Source organism: Engraulis encrasicolus, unplaced genomic scaffold (genome assembly GCF_034702125.1).
Source record: "Engraulis encrasicolus isolate BLACKSEA-1 unplaced genomic scaffold, IST_EnEncr_1.0 scaffold_302_np1212, whole genome shotgun sequence".
Classification (NCBI taxonomy): domain Eukaryota; kingdom Metazoa; phylum Chordata; class Actinopteri; order Clupeiformes; family Engraulidae; genus Engraulis; species Engraulis encrasicolus.
Window position 1 is genome coordinate 25,501 of NW_026945591.1, and position 13,337 is coordinate 38,837.

The window sequence follows — 13,337 nt, forward strand, 5'->3', positions numbered from 1 at the left end:
TTGTGTCCACCAATATTTACTGTCATTGAAATGTATGGACAATTTAAACAATGTATTACACATGACACTAGATACATTACTTTATACTATATTTACAGTTGTCATTACCACACAAAAACTCGGGGAAGGTGGGTAAGTGCAGCAACTGTGAAGGGCCTAGTCTGAGGTTGGAGGCGTCTGTGCTGTAAAAAGATAAACAGAATTAGAAATCACATATCTGACAGTAGCTCCAGTGACATTTTAAATGTAAGTAACCTGGGTTGTTGGGGCAGGGACACCAAAAATAACTCCTTTATCTGGGCTCACCTGGTTGTGAGTGTCTGCCGTCAGCCATCCCTCTTGGGGCAGAAAGTCTTGTGCACAGGACTGTGCCCTGAAGGTTGACGTTCACAGTATGCAGCCTTCATGTCCTGGAACTTTTATTGTGCAATTTTCCATATCTGAAACAAGCAATGTGTTATACTATATTAGGGCTTCATTACATCAAATTACACAGCAGGGTTTTACAGGGTGTTGGCTACAGTCCCAGGAGCAAAGTGGAGTTGTGTGCCTTGCTCAAGTGCACTTCAGCTGTGGATGGAGATGTAGGTAGGGAGAGGTAAGGATGGGATTTTAACCTGCTTCTCTCTGTGATCTTAGGACCACCTCTCACCATCAGGTGATGGCTGCTACCTCAAATCTCACTCATGGCCCAAGTTATGATCTGTAATCAGCATTGTTTTTTACCTTACAAAAATAAATGTAAATGCATTCAGCACCATGGGGGGGTGAAGACCTTTGAGTATATTTTGCAGAACTACATACTGAATTGAAGCCATCCGCCTTCTCGGGTCATTGGGTGTGTTGAGATGGTGACTGCAGTCCAGGCTCTTCTTGTCGGATCGCGGAAGAGCTGTAGCTTTTACTGGCATAAGTAAGGTGTTGTGGAAGGACCCTGTCTGCGGTTGACCTGAGGGAAAAAGAGCACAAATGGCATATTAGCACAGAGCCCAGGCTAAGACCATAGACAGATAATCATCTGGCACAATCTGCATGCAACCAACAGAACCCTAGAAAGAGGCAGATTAGCAGCAAACACAAAGGGGACAAGTACACAAAAAACAGCAAAGTTTCCGATTAGGTGCATGGAGGTAGTCCTGTGTTGATTCCAGCAACCTCAAAGACTGAAAGTGTCCCAGTCTATTGAATTGAAACCTATAGCGTGTGTGCGCGCACACATAGGAATATGATAATTTAGTGTATCAATTACAACTACAGGATCTGTTCATATGCTTTTTGTCAGATAGAACCATTGTTTCTCAAAGGCAGATCATTCCAAAAGGGATAGTAGTATCTGCAACTGGACGAAATTTACACCCACAAACAGAAAAACATTTTAACAACTCAAAGCCCCCTTGATGTGAGAGTGAACCTTGATGAAGCAATAGCGAAACGCATTGTTTCAGCAAATAAACTACCAGTGTGTGGTGATTCATCCTTCATTTACTTGGCAGCCTTGATATGTTGTGATACATGAGCAAGGAACAGCTATGGAAAACCACCACAACACTTGAATGGACAAAGCAGAACAGTTCTATATAACCATGGTAAAAACAAATAATTTACCGGCATCTCCATGTGATCATTCAGTGTAGCCATCACATAAAAGACTCTGCTGTGTAGCCGTCATGGTGTCATTAGGTGGTATTTATCAAATGCAAAACTACTGTCTTCTCAAAAACGACATCAGCGCGAGTTAACAACATTAGTTCTACATCCACAATCATGTTACATTGGAAAACCCAAAGGCAATCTATTTTGCAATGCTGGAGTGGGGGAACAGGTTGTGCTTGTGCTTGCTACAGTATTACCATCGTCATACAACAGAGCCGTACATACCCAAAGCAAAACATGCAAACGATAATTTTTTGTAAACCACTAGAAAGACATGGGCTTTGCTGGTCAAAGTAAATGTGTGTGTAAACATGGTAGGTTACTTACTTATTACGGGATGATTCCGTATTTAGTTACTGAACGCGGGGTGGAAAGGGGGAATTGAGAACAGGTGCTTCCATCCTTCCCAGCTGCGTTTGGTCGATCGGGTTCGGCACAACTAGGGATTTCGAGTAGCAAAACACACAAGTAAACCGTCTGAGGTTACACAGAGCAAATTATGAAAACGTGTTTATATGCGCACAGAATACATTCCACACAGGGGAAAAACACACAAAAAGAACGCGATTAAGGTAGCAGCTATTTAAGCAAATGGTAGCAGCGAAGATATGTTGGAACTTGAGCTAATCCTCTGACCCTCTCCATGGATAGGGCTCCTTGCTTAAAAAAAGACACCACCGGTGTCCTACTAAACCAATTCACAAAATATTATACAGACAATATATTACCTCACCTCTCGATTAGAAATGTGGTCACCAAAGCCTATGTTTGAAGCGCGCGTAGCCGTAGCCGACTGTGGTTTCCAAGAGTGTCAGGTCCCATTTCCATTGTCAGCCGTGTGGAATCTGGTGCCTTGGCGAGTCCCAATGACTATAATCCAAGGACTATGTTATCCTGACATGGTTAGGTCCAGTGTAACAAAAGTCAAAGTTCTTCTTCCTGTAGCTCTGCAAAAGCCAGCAAATTTTCCAAGTAGCTCAGCCTGCTGCTAACTCTCGTTACCTTGCTAGCCGAGTGATGATGAGCCTCGCCGTAGGTGCATGAATGATGGGGGCGGGGATCGTTCAAGTTCACGATGCCGGTGAACCCGTCCTCGCAGGGAGGAGGGGTGAGGTTCTGGTGGTTGATGGACGTGTCAGAAACCAATAGGAAGTGATGAGGAGCTATTACTTCTATTGGTTGCCGTTTTACCTTCTGACCTTCTGACGACTCCATCTACACGGTACCAGGGGCCTGGGGCAAAGATTTCGTTGTTTTTCCTTCACACAACTTATTTTTATGGGTGCTATGGCATCATGAGGGGTTTTTCAGATGATATGGTAAATATGTTCCAGAAAAACATCTCCTACCCCACCCTTTGGGAAGTGAACTGATGGTGCTGGAACAATTTAATAAACATTGTACCCGAACGAGGTGGCTACATACAGTAACGAACAGAAGCCAAAAACGCTGCCAGAGGCGGGCTACACTCGCTGAGAGTTTTGCGTTAATTCTGCAGGAGACGACAAGAGAAGACAAAACCATTATGGGACAAGCGTTATGATAATGGGTCAACTCGTTATCAGCGTGGCAGCCCTCCTGTATTCAGGAGGAATCACCAGCTCGAAGTGGGAACGCTGAAACCGAGACCCAGTGTTCAACAAGTGCTTCGAATTTGGTCACTGGAAAAATGAAATGTCCCTAAACCTAAAGTGTGGCGTGACAATAAGAACCAAAATCGAACCTCTGCCCAACCCAAAACCCGTGTTGTGTGCGGCACCTGGTTACTCCTGCAGTCTCTCATGTAGTTAAACCTCGCTGTTCCCTTTTAGCCATGTGTTTCTCTACAGATGCTGGTATCTACACTTGCTGATTGCGCTATCCTCGGGTGTTGACGGAGAGTCGGTTGAGAAACAGGTAGAAGAAAACGCTATGGGCCGTTTTCTCCAAATGGGGTTGTCTCTTTAACAAATTAGGCAGAGAAGGCAGCTGTGCGGATTTTGCGTGATACTGGAGCCTCTGAAACCTTCGTTAAGCAATTCTGTTTTGCCTTTTTCGTGTAAGCTCTAGCACAGGAAAATCTGTCTTGATTTCTGGGAATTGGCATGGAACAACATTATCAGTGCCTCTACACAGGTTAGGTGCTGCATTCAGAGATCTGGTGCAGGGCGAAGTAGTAGTGGCCCGTGCGCCCATCACTACCCAGATAGAGGGGGTGGATGTCATTTTGGGGAATGATTTTTGGCTGGAGGACGAGTGTGGCCCGATGGTCCACCTCCACCATTAGTGACAGCTGTTCCTCTAGAAACCCAATGAAAATTATTGTGCCGACGAATTCCCTGGAAATTTTTCCAGTGACTCCGTGCGCAGTAAACAAGGGCGAACAAAAAGGAATTCCGCGCACAGGGGTGATGAGTCATCTGGTGCGATTGATGTTCAAACTGCTATTTACGTTGGCCTACCTTGCCGGACTGTTTACAATCGCGATGAAAACTAAATCTCAGCTCAGAGTAATAGATGAGCGTTTGTCTGAGGTATTGCAGTAGTGCCTTTGTCCCCGCTTGACCATATGAAAGAATGCAGAGGTTGGGTTACTTCGTAGTGGATGGGATACTTACTGGTGCTAAATGGTTGCAGCATGATGGGGAACTGGGGGTAGACATGGGTGCAAATTGTAATACCCGAGAGTCTTAAAACTGCAGTGTTGAAGGCGGCGCACAGGGAAGTTGGCTGGGCATTTTGAAGGTGCGCAAAAGTATACAACGCTTGTTGCAGCAATTTTTACTTGGCACCGCATGAAGAAAGATGTTGCCAATCCGGGTTCATCAAGATCTTGCCATGTGGTGTCAAATAACTGGTAAACCCCAAATCAGTGCATTAAGCCAGCCCCTCTCCATCCGATCCCCGCTGTGGGCCGTCCGTTTGAACATTTAATAGTGGATTGGTGTGGGCCCATTACCCCCATCGAAAAGTGGGTGTCAGCGTATCTCCTGACGGTTATGCTTGCCAAAGCACTCGATATCCAGCAGCTTACCCCAATTGAGATCCATTACCACCAGGTCCATTGTAAAAGCACGTCTCAGTTCATTTCGGATCTTCGGGAATTCCCAAGGTCATCCGAAAGCGAATAGAGGGAGTAATTTCACGTCCAACATGTTTGCGCAGGTGTTTAAAGCATCTTCACGTTAAACATAGTTGAGCAGTGCGTACCACCCCCAAAGTCAAGGTGCGCTAGATCGGGTTCCATTCCACTTTGAAATCCTTGTTACGCGCCTACTGTGCGGAACGAATCGTGATGGGAGGATGGACTTCCTGGTTATGCTGTCGGCTAGAGAGGTCACTCAAGAAAGTACTGGTGTTCAGTCCCAACGATTTAGTTTTCGGTCATAAAGTCCGTTGGCCCCCTGTCCTGTGCTAAAAGATGACGGTTAGTTGAGACCGATCCTCCAGTTAATTTACATTGCTGAATAGTCCAAGAGGTTTCGGACGTAAACTGTTTCTCTTCATGGTGAACTCGCAAAACAAAAACGTTGGCAAAAGCACAGTGACAGGATGCAAAAAGATTGTTTTGAACCGTGGGGGCAGCTGAACGAGTTCTTAGTCCAGGCGATCAAGTATTGGCTTTACTGCCGTTTCACAATTTTCACCTTTTTAAAGCGCGGTTCTCTGTTCCTTATAACCGTTATCCCGTTGTGCGGAAATTCACAGAGCTGGAACTATTTAAGTGGCAACCACCAGACCGAAAAAATCGTCGCAGTTGTGTCATGTACAAACTGCTAACAATCTTACTATAAGCAAAAAGGGGCCCTGCAAATCTGAACCTGCTGACGGTAAAGTGTCTGCTGCGCTGACTGTAGACGCGCGGTTGCCTCGTGCGCCTCCCCAAGGTGGCAGTTGGGGAGGACGAGGGAGCGCCCGACGACGCGGCGTTGATGCCCAGACTTTAAAATTCTGAAAATGTTGAGCGTTTTAAATGCATTGTTTGATTCATAGTGGTCTTGTGAAACAGACGTGAGGAACTAAATCTCTTATTTTGTCTTTTCCCTCTCTCTTTTCTGGACACGCCCACTTGCACTGACTGGCTAGAACACGCCATCGAGCTGGTTGGTGAGATCAAGCCAATTAGACAGCGCTTCTATCGTGTCTCACCTGACAGAGAAAAAGCTTTATGGAGGCCCTGAGGTTCAGTACCTCGTTAGATACTAATTTAGCACAGGCCCTCTAATTCCAGCTGGACGTCCCATGCTTGCTGGTAGGGAAACCAGGATGGTACATTTCGGTTTTTGCAACGATTATAGAAAATTAAACACGGTAACCAAGCCTGACGCCTTTCCAACTCCCCAGAATGGAAGATTGCATTGATTTGGTGGGTTCTGCACGCTGTTGTCACAAAAATAGATCTCCTGAAGGGGAGCTATCAAGTACCCTTGACAAAAAGGGCCCAGGATACTTGTCTGCGTTGTTGTGACTCCATCAGGCATATACTCTTATCATGTAATGAGCTTTGGATTGAGAATGCGCCTTCTACTACATTCCAAAGGCTCATGGAATCGTGTAATATTCAAGGTCTTGAAGGATGTGCTGGTCCTATTTGGATGATTGCATTGTGACAGGTGGAACGTGGGAGCCGGCACTTAAGCAGACTTCGTGTGCTCTTTTTTGATCGTTTAGTGGAGGCAAACCTGACCGTGAATCAGTAGCTAAATGTGAATTTTGCAACAAGCTACTCGTAATCTATCTGGGGAAGGTAGTGGGGGCAGGGGCAGGTTATGGACCCCGTTCGAGCCAAAAAGTGTACTGCCATATTGCTGGTTCCATCCTCTGCAACCACAAAAAGGAAACTGAGCCGTGTTTTTAGGTATGGTGGGGTACTACAGGGGGTTTTGTGCTAACTTCTCTTCAGTTGTATCTCCTCCTCAACGGACCTGCTGAAGGACAGAGTCACATTTAATTGGTCGCTCCTTCTGGTCAGCAGGCATGTTGAGCAGGTGGTGAAGATGTTGGCTGACCACCGCACCGGTGCTGGCTGCACCAAAAACTTGACCAAACCCTTTCAATTACATTGGATGCAAGCCATGTGGTGTGACAGGGGCCTGTGATCTTACAGGTGGGAAATGACGCAGGGGTGCTGACCGACCTGTCAGTTAACTTTTCCAAAAACGGAAATTTAACAAACATACAGCTTGTGTGTATTCCACTATTGGGATGGAAAGCCCTGGCGCTGGTTTGGTGGCTCTGCAATAATTTTGATTGTTTATGTAGGGGGTGGGTCAACCCCAGTGGTGGTGTATTCCGACCAACAACCCACTGACCTTTTTACATTCATTGCAGAATCCGAAACCAGCCGCCTGCTGATGGTGGGGCCCTCTTTTTGCATTGCAGCCCTACAAACCGGATCCTTACGTCACATACGTGGCATTGACGATGTAAATTGCCGAATGCCTTTGTATGCAATTTCAGAGGGGGCATAATAGCCGCATGTTGGTCAGCACTCTCACACTCTCCTGCCCTCATCACCATGCCCACGTTTCTCCTTAAAATTGCTTCTCGGTGCCCGGACGCAGGATTGCTGATGCGGACCAGGGGTGAGGGTGTTGGCAGGGGATGGTGGGGTGTGTCTGCACCCTTCGTCCTCTGAGTGCTTAAAATACTTTAGGTTTTGTGTGTGTTAATTATTACGGCACCATAATTCTTGTTTTTTGTGTTTTTTTTTTGCAGAGGCCACCAAGAATGGGCCTCTGTTTTAAGGGGGTAAGGGGTTTGACGGACTGGGTAGTCCTGGGACAGCTCCGCCCCTCTGTCAGCTGTACTCTGCGCGATGCATTTGGCTGTCGCTCAGCAATCGATGGAGCAGCAGGTGCGCTCCTGATGACGACCAGAATACAAAAAACTGTGCGTACACTGGCATGGGGACCCTCCCCCCCCCACCCCCCCCCCACACCACCCCCCCCCCCCGCCGTGGCTCCCCCCTTCCCTTTCCTGTGGCGGTTCGGTTTGGGTTTGGGTTTTTGGTCTTGGTCAACCCTAGACCTTTTGCATACACTCACACGATTACTGATCTTGCACTACATTATTCATTTTTATAATTTGAAATAAATACCCTAATAGTCGTTATCCTGCGTGGTGGATTCCTTTTATGTTGCACCTTTTGAGGGGGCCAGGGGTCGTAATACAATTGTTTGCTTTGGTGTGATATTTAAAAGCGTTTCTTTTTTAAAAAATAATTTTCATTTCATTCATTTTGCATCTCCCTTTATAAATAAATCACATCATGCATCAAAGCTAAAGCCCATCACAGTGCAGCCTATTAATGATTGTTGAATATACAAAAGAAAATCAAACCTAGCGTAAGGCTATAATTAGTAATAATTAATTTTTGCATAATTTATACGGACCCACTGTATACTGGTAGTCTGGCATAAACTTAATCAACCAACGTGACCAATAGAAGGCGTAGATGCTAACCACCAATAGGCGAAGCTCTTTTACTTTGAGTCACGTGTCTTGTTTTCGTCCAATAGGCAGCAGGCTAGTCCGAGATTCCCGGGCTGGCTGTCATTGCCTTTCAATGTGGTAATCGTGTTGGTCCCCATTAACACCCTGCTGTGAGACCTCTCCGCGGCTTGACGATTCGCCTTACGGGATGCGAGTTAGGTGTTCCACCAAAATTGATAGTTTTGATTCTCTCAAGCGGCTCAAAATCATACGAAAGTTAGGCAAGTCCGTGGGAACGATTAGGGGACGAGTTCATTATCGACAAATCCCCCTTTTCGTGCTGTGGTGAACATTGTGTGTTCCCTAGAACCAAAACTATCCCTAAATCTAACCTAGTCAGAGGTGCCAGACAACAACCTAAGCACTTTTTGCCTCCATGCGGCAGCAGTACTCTTGTGACAACGCAGCGGGGAACATTAGAACCCTTTTTTTTGACATAAAGGGTTCTAAAATTCCCCGGCATTGTTATGTTTCCAAAGTTTTCAAAATGTGTGCCCCTCCCAAACCCATCCCTTCAACCTAACCTGTCGTTTTAATGCGATGTTTCTGAGTTTATTTGTGCCCCTGTACCCAAAAACTCTCCCTCAAACCTAACCCGTCACAGTTGCAACAGCAACCTGCACTTTGCCTTGTGGAGGGCATGTCTACTTTGACAGCAGTGGGGAACACAGCAACCCTTTTTGTAAAAAAGGGTTACCTATGTTCCCTCAGTTGAGGGGAAACCCTCCTCTATGACTGAAGGTACCCTGCAGCATTGGTACCGTCCAGGCCGCAACTGCTCCCTTGGGGAGCCACTGAGGGTTGCCCGCTTGCACGGCCTGTGAAACATAAATACCAATTTTGTTGCTTTCACTTGAATCACTTGTGTGCCTGTGGCGTGGCTGTTGTCAACAATGAACAATGGGTGTTGGAGTATTCCCAGTTGGGCTTTATATATGAGGGAGAATATAAAGGGAGCAAGAAAGAACCATGCATGATTATATATTATTACAGTTGGTCTGAGATCCCCCGCATATGGTGGGGGGCCCTGGACAAAAGGGGCACTGAATTCACACAGCGCCGGTGGGCTTTGCGGGCATGTTATTAACATGTGTTTGCGGTTTCTTTTCCTTTAATTATTTTTTTCAACGCCTTTGTTTTACTACTCTGAGTTTATGCTTGACTTCAAGAAGATACAAAACATTGCATATCTGACATCTGGATCTCAAAAGCACTGTGTGACAAGAGTGGCCCCCTTCGGGCGGGGGAAGGACCGCCCCAAAACCTCCGGTCCACCTGTATGCATTGCGCACCTCCTGGCGTTTTAAAAGCGGGGGGGCCCCGGCACCCCCCGGTGTGCGTTCCCTCCCAGCGCCTCTCGGACAGCGGCCATTTGCTCCTGCATGCGTGCACCTCCCGTGCCCCACAGCAGAGGACTGAAACTCCCGCAAAATCGTAATATGCGTGGTTTAAATGCTTACTATGATGTTGTTTGAAATTCTATGCATGTGTTTTGGTATCAAATTCTGATGGAACTACTTCGGGTGGTGAAACAGCTGTATGGTTTTTGAAACTGCAATTAGTGAATTCTATTAAAGATTTAGAATCATAGGATTTGGATAACGGTGGTTGGTTACAACCCAACCCTTTGTGCCATTGCGCACAAGCCCAGCCCAGGTACATGCCGGCACGCTCAATTGCGTCCCTGGCTGGGGGTCGTCCCCACGAGATACCTAGGTATTAAACTTTGGTGTAATGATCAAATCTTTGAGTTTAAACCCCGCTCAAAGGGATGGCTCCCGTGTGGACCTAGTTTGTCCATGTAACCATTTCCTCTTAATTAGGTAGCATTGACCTTTTTTCAACCATTGCTACCTTGTCGTTATAATTAGATTTTGTCACTGTAATAAAACGTTTCATTTGATCTTATATTTTGTTTGTAGATCCCGTTTATATTCCTTCATAAGGTTATATGTACTGTCGAACCGTAGCAGCTCAAATGACATTCTTCCTCCATGTCGGAGTGGGAACGCTATACTGGGTCAGCCCGAGTGTCAATGTTGTCTACTTAGAATAAAAAAACATGTTATCGTAAACTGGAACTCTTAAGCGGGGGGGTGATCATATTCTTTTTGGGAGGTAGCTCTCGACATACACCTCTCGCGCCTCCTATTGCAGTAGAATAGGGGGTTTAAAAACAGTGTAATGGTGCTTAGGATCCTCATAAGTATGTTACCTTCCCGCAACTTTAACCTCTGATTTATTCTAGACGTCTCGCTCGTATGGGATGGACATGCACAAAGAATTTAAGGAGTCGGCCGCGTGCACAATCAGTTCTACAAGTAAATGGATATAATACCCTTGACAGCCCCCTTTTTTTTTTTGGACTCAGACTTAACCGATATTGTTGGACATATTCATAATAAAGAAACAGTCCTATTATTAATTGCGTGCAAATCACACAATTATCCTGGGATCTAGGGGAGATTCTACGACTTGAGATCCCTCATAAGATACGGGAAACTTGGTAAATTAGGAGTGCAAAATTAAATGGTTTTCTACAGTCACAGAGCTAAGAGCAGCAGAGCGCGAGACTAGGATTCCGGTGTTGGGCCTATCTCTGGGTTTTCCACCAGTACAGTTAAAAATGCATTCAAATGTCAGGCTGGATCATTGTTAAACATCGGCAACACTAGATATTGCTATGTAACAACAGGAATATTGTGTTGTTGTTACGCCGCGCTGACCATACAAACAATATGCAGGAGGGTGGTCTGACCACAAGAGGGACACTAGGTTGTAAATAACTTGGATAGAATGGTCGCCTGCAAAAAACAGTTAGTAATGAAAACCCACCCTGACTCCAGCCTCTTCTTCTATTCGATGCCCCGTTTTACTACTGCACAAGATGGCCAGTGAAAGTGTAGACAATGTAAACTAAACGCAGTTCAACACTTAAAACCTACTACATTTCACCCTAATGAGCTGTTTAAGGACACAGGGACCTATACTAAGAAGCTGGCTTCAGTAGTAAACCAGACTTAATTGAACCTGGTGTGTAAACATGCTAATACTTGTAGATGTCCCTGCACAAAAAACATTTAAGAAAAATGTTCATGATTAAGTTTAAGTAAAACATAGGCTAAGAAAGATGAGGACTCAAGGTTCGTTCTATAAAATAAGTTGACACCATCTAAACACAAGGTTAACATAAAGGGCCACTGTGCAATATTTTTAGTTGTTTTATTTCCAGAAATCCATGCTTACACGATTCAATATATGTTACCTTTTTCATGATATTTTCCACCACACCGTCATATTCTAAGTATTTGTTGTGATGATTGCGGAAAATTGCCACTTTTTCATTACATTAAAAGGGGGCTCTTCCTCCATGGTCCGCCGTTTTTTGAATTTCCAGAAATTGACATTTTTTTAGCTGCAGAATGACTGTACTTGGTCCATACTAGAAAATATTAGTTTTTATTACTTGGAAACTTTCATTAAAAGAATCCAAATTGTTGCAAATTTTTTTCCCAAATGAGCAGCATAGTTGCCGTACCTTTTTTTGACCTGCCCTGTCCTCACCTTGTGCTTACCACAACTATCAACAGATGTAATAATGTGCGTCAGTATATAAAACGATTTTTCAACGTTCTATAAATTCCACTCTACTACACAAACCAACATCATCCAGATACACATACAGTTGACGAAGAGTTAGATTTTATTTGATAGTTTTAAAACACGTCATGCCAGTGAACATGGGTTATATGGACGTGACATGTAAATTTGTCGCTGTTGCAGGTTCGCTTAAAATAACAGGGGTGGTTTTTAAATTTCAATGCTTTCAAAAATGTTCAATGCTTTACATGATTAAACTAATGTCCGTTGTTGTGAAAAAGCTAATGTGTAATAAATACCAGAGCTTACAATAAGTATACTTAATTTTGAGGTCAAATGCTCACATTTGTCCTATGGCTCTGCTGAGGCACGCCTGGCTTACATATTTAAAACATTTTTAAATAATTAATCAAAGCTCAGTCATTTGTCTAAAAAACCTGGCAGAAGTTTTTCAAGGTTGTCTCCTATTTTAGCAAGTGGCACTGCTTAATTTTTTTCTATGTTTTTGAGACCGTATGGACTTACGAATCTTGTTGTCGCAGAAAATAATGTCCTGTTGGTTGTACATTCTATTTTTTTGGTTAAATTCTGGTGGATACAATTATCCTATTGTCTGGAAAGGCTACCATGGTACATAAATTGTGACTTTAGACCCTTAAGGAAGCCAATGGAAAGGGTGGATTTTTTAGATTTTTCTCTCAGGAGTTTCTTCAGTCAATCAATTATGTTTTGGCTACCACATAAGATGTATTCCTGGTTTGTAGCTCCATTGGTGTGACAGCCATAAATTCCAATTTTTGACCATGTTGTAGATTGTTTGCATATTTTTTCCTGGAATGTAGATGTATGAAAATGCATCTTACTAAAGGTGAAATTGTATCTTCAGTTGGCAACGACATGGCTTTTAAAATTAACTCAAAAGCTCAAAAGTCCTATGGTTGTGACTGGTAAAAAGTCCTATGGTGTGATGGTTAAAAGTCCCTATGGTGTTTTTGGACAACTTTTGAGTTATCACACCAAGGACAAACATTTCACACCAATGGCCTAGATATCTTGAGAAGTCGCTTTTTAAAAACAACTGGTAGTACATTGTTTGGTTGTTGTTGTTGTTTGACTAGTAAATAACTGTGTATTCAAATTACTTATTCCCTTTATTTGGCCTTTGGAATTTATACTTTGATGCATTGTGTATGCACTTATTTGCTGTTGAATTTAAATTACTGTCTAATGATATAAAAAAAAGTCATTAATGGTGCTTTGGAACCATTAAAAAACGGATTAAACAGTTGAAGGAAAGATCAGTGAGAGGAGTATATAGAGGAGTGTAAAGATTGTTAGATGTACATAAAGTATTCTGTGGGGAGCTCATATATACAGCATAATTGCTTGACGATACCAAACAGACGGCACTGGCCACTACACACTACCAGGTTCAATGGTGTAGAATCAGTCAATAGCATACCTACAAAAGTGTGATCGGGTCATGCTAAGGTCACCCTTCAGTTATGAGTCTTCATGAGCTCTGCAGGTTAAGACATTTTCACATGACAGCATGGCTGTCATTAAGAGTTACGAATAGGCTGATAATCGACGATTCAAAGACTTCATTA

The 13,337-nt window shown here is 44.0% G+C and overlaps 1 long non-coding RNA gene across 1 annotated transcript; it reads right to left on the reverse strand.

The window, feature by feature from the left end:
• Positions 1-690, reverse strand: LOC134443298 (uncharacterized). Its single transcript, XR_010033634.1, has 2 exons — positions 307-690; positions 1-182 (listed from the first exon to the last, which is right to left on the reverse strand). It is a non-coding gene; the product is annotated as an uncharacterized LOC134443298 (long non-coding RNA).
• Positions 691-13,337: the final 12,647 nt, after the last annotated feature.